Consider the following 3,851-nt stretch of genomic DNA (forward strand, 5'->3'; position numbering starts at 1 on the left):
ATTGGAATAGTTTCAGAAGGAATGGTACCAGTTCCTCCTTGTACCTCTGGTAGAATTCAGCTGTGAATCCATCAGGTCCTGGACTCTTTTTGGTTGGTAAGCTGTTGATTATTGCCACAATTTCAGAACCTGTTATTGGTCTATTGAGAGATTCAACTTCTTCCTGGTTTAGTCTTGGGAGGGTGTATTTGTCAAGGAATTTATCCATTTCTTCTAGATTTTCTAGTTTATTTGCATAGAGGTGTTTGTAGTATTCTCTGATGGTAGATTGTATTTCTGTGGGATCGGTGGTGATATCCCCTTTTTCGTTTTTTATTACATCTATTTGATTCTTCTCTCTTTTCTTCTTTATTAGTCTTGCTAGTGGTCCATCAATTTTGTTGATCTTTTCAAAAAACCAGCTCCTAGATTCATTAATTTTTTGAAGGGTTTTTTGTGTCTCTATGTCCTTCAGTTCTGCTCTGATTTTAGTTATTTCTAGCCTTCTGCTAGCTTTTGAATGTGTTTGCTCTTGCTTTTCTAGTTCTTTTAATTGTGATGTTAGGGTGTCAATTTTGGATCTTTCCTGCTTTCTCTTGTGGGCATTTAGTGCTATAAATTTCCCTCTACACACTGCTTTGAATGTGTCCCAGAGATTCTGGTATGTTGTGTCTTTGTTCTCGTTGGTTTCAAAGAACATCTTTATTTCTGCCTTCATTTCATTATGTACCCAATAGTCATTCAGGAGCAGGTTGTTCAGTTTCCATGTAGTTGAGTGGTTTTGGGTGAGTTTCTTAATCCTTAGTTCTAGTTTGATTGCACTGTGGTCTGAGAGACAGTTTGTTATAATTTCTGTTCCTATGTGCCTATTTTTATACCAATACCAAGCTATTTGGGTTACTCTATCCTTGTAATATATTTTGAAGTCCGATAGTGTGGTGCCTTTAGCTTCGTTCTTTTTGCTCAGGGTTGCTTTGACTATTCAGGCTCTTTAGTTGTTCCACAAGAATTTTAGGACTGCTTTTCCTATTTCTGAGAAAAATGGCATGGGTATTTTGATAGGGTTGTATGGAATCTGCAGATTGCTTTGGTTAGTAGAAAAAAATTTTAATGTGTAGATTTTATTGAAAATATTTATATTCAAAAATAGTTTGGATTCTAAACACTTAGATTTTACCTGATTAAAATCAGAAGTGTTGATTTTATTGTTAGAAGAAGGTTTGGTTATCTTATCTTAACAGACGATTTCTACATAAACAACTATTTGATTATATAAAATATCACATGTAAATAGAAATAGACCAAGAAGCAACAGACATAAATAATTATTTAACCAGTAGCAATCATTTGGATCACCTTTTAAAGGAATTTTTGGATACATGAAAAATGGAAAGATACTGTAATAAGATAATGCAGCACACAAAGACGTTTGATCCTAACTCATCACTGTTACTACACTTCTATTTTTCAGTATTGGTGAACCCTTATTATTGCCCATCAGTCATTCGGTTTATTATATAAACCATAATGCAGGACCATGTGTTCTGCAGGCAGGACAGGTCTTAGAATGCCAACATCTGTCATGGGTTGTAAGACAGAAGACTTAAATGTTTATTTCATTCACTACTTTAGACTTTTCTCTTTTTTTAAGTTCCAAGATGGACCAAGTTATCCTGTTGTTTTTTGTCTTCAGGAGGAATAGACAAGCATTTAAGGCAGCAAGTACTGCAACTGGCTGCTTGGAAAGGCAACAACCAAGGAAGGGCAACAAGGAAAGCCATAGTGACATTGTGCCCCAGAGGCTGAAAGTGCTTAGGATCACCAGGGCAGCACCTTCCCTTTTCAGGCCGTGTTCTCTAGCGTGTTACCTCAGTGCCCTTGCTAATAGCAGTCATTGCTGCTCCAAGCCCAGCATTTGCAGCCTCAGTCTTAGCTGGCTTGGCCATGCTGTTGCCTGTGGTTGTGGTTTGTTAATTTTCAGTGCTGTATGTTGTTCCATTATGCAAACCTGCCACAATTCATCCATATTACTGTTAATGGATTTTTCTTTTGTCTTTCTTTCTTTATTTTTTTGGTGAAAGAGCATGCTTTATTGGAAAGCAGAGTTCTGCACAGTGACCAAGAGATGAAGGACGCCCAATGAGCATTTACACATTTTTCTCCAAAAGACACACAGAACATCTTACCAACAAAAATAAACTGGAACAGGGTTTCCTCTGGGTAACTCCCCAGCCTCATCCCTTTCAGGGATTGGAAAATCTCCCAACCATTTTCCTGATGGCAGCTGTGGTTCACTAGAGATAGAGCCCCTTGGGAGTGCCTTCCTGTTTTTTGCAAAGAACATTTTCTTTATATTTTTTGAAGTCTTCATTTGTTACCTTCATTCTGTGGCTCACTTAAGGCCATCAGGAAAGCTTCTGTGCAGATTGCCTTGACGTCAGTATCAAAGAGGTCATCTTTAGTCATTATCAAGTCTTCCAGGGTTACATCATCAGCCAGAGTCATCATGCTTGTATGAATCTGAAAGATGCTCTTCTTAGTATTTTCATTAGGGAGGGGAATCCCGATCTTCCTGTCAGTGCGGCCTGGTCTGCTAAGTGCTGAATCCAAATTTCTGTTTGGTTTGCGGCCATGATAACTTTCACATCTCCCCTAGAATCAAATCCATCCAACTGGTTCCACAGTTCCAACATTGTTCACTGAATTGCTCTCTCACCACCAGAATTTGAGTCATATCTTTTTGTCCCAGTGGCATTAGTATCATCAATAAACACAGTGGATGGTGCGTGTTCTTCTGCAACTTGAAACAATTCCAGTATGAGTTTGAGCCCATCACCCAGGTACTTCTGAATATCAAGTTCAGAGCCAATCACTCTCAAGAAAGTGGCTGAGGTTTGGCTTGCTACCCCTTTGGCTACAAGGTTCTACCTGTGCCAGGTGGACCATAGAGAATGACTCCCCCACCCCGTAGGAAGCTTTATAACCATCTCTTCATAATATTCAGGTTGGGTGAGAGGAGGCTCCACAGATTCCTTAATTTCCTGAATTTGGTTGTCCAACTTTTCCCCGAGTATCAGCATAGGTCTCCTGGGGAGTCTTTTCCACCTTCATCACTGTGACTAGGGGATCCGTGTCATCCATCAGCACCCCTATCACTGCATGCACCTTGTGGCTGAGCAGAACCGAGCAGCCAGGTTCCAGTAGATCCTTGTCTACAAATGAAAGAATGCTGATGTAGTGTTCTGAGCCCACAGATGTAGAATGATGGCATGATTGTGATCTCTTCCAAGGTTCCTACTGCTATTGGGGTCCCTCTTCAGATCATCCACTTTTAATCTTTTCTGTTGCTTTTCTTCTAATGGTTTCATTTATTTCTGATTTCTAATGAATTCTTCCTCCATGAGAAGACAGTCTTCAATTCTCTCTAACTTCAGTAATTTTCATCAGCACTGAGTGTGAGATGTCACCAGTGGCAGTTTGCTGGCAGCATCTGGTCCTTTTGTTTTCTTCTTCTCCACTCTAGTTGGTACAGGAGGTTCATATTTATTTTTCTTGTCCTGTCATCCTTCTTGCAAACTCCAGGACCATAACCCCCACTCTGATTTTCACCCATCTTGCCTTGGCCACTTTAGCTGCCAATTCTTTCTTAATGTCTGTCTTTTCATTAGGCTGTGGCTTCACAAGGTGTTCGTTAGGTTTTTTTTTTGATGAATGGATACTGAGTAGATGGTGTAATGTCATGGTGATGTGAGATAATCCTGGAAAAGGTTAGTTGGGGCCACACTGTGGAGAAATGCAAAGTCTGGTGAGAAGTTTGCACTAATTTGTTAGACAATGAAGCTTCAGAGTGGAGTGATCGAAAGCACAGACTA

The 3,851-nt window shown here is 39.8% G+C and overlaps 1 pseudogene; it reads right to left on the reverse strand.

Moving 5' to 3' along the window:
• Positions 1-2,273: 2,273 nt before the first annotated feature.
• LOC116480291 (26S proteasome regulatory subunit 4-like) lies at positions 2,274-3,592 on the reverse strand (annotated as a pseudogene).
• Positions 3,593-3,851: the final 259 nt, after the last annotated feature.

This window comes from Hylobates moloch, unplaced genomic scaffold, assembly GCF_009828535.3.
Source record: "Hylobates moloch isolate HMO894 unplaced genomic scaffold, HMol_V3 SCAFFOLD_13, whole genome shotgun sequence".
In the NCBI taxonomy this organism is placed as follows: Eukaryota; Metazoa; Chordata; class Mammalia; order Primates; family Hylobatidae; genus Hylobates; species Hylobates moloch.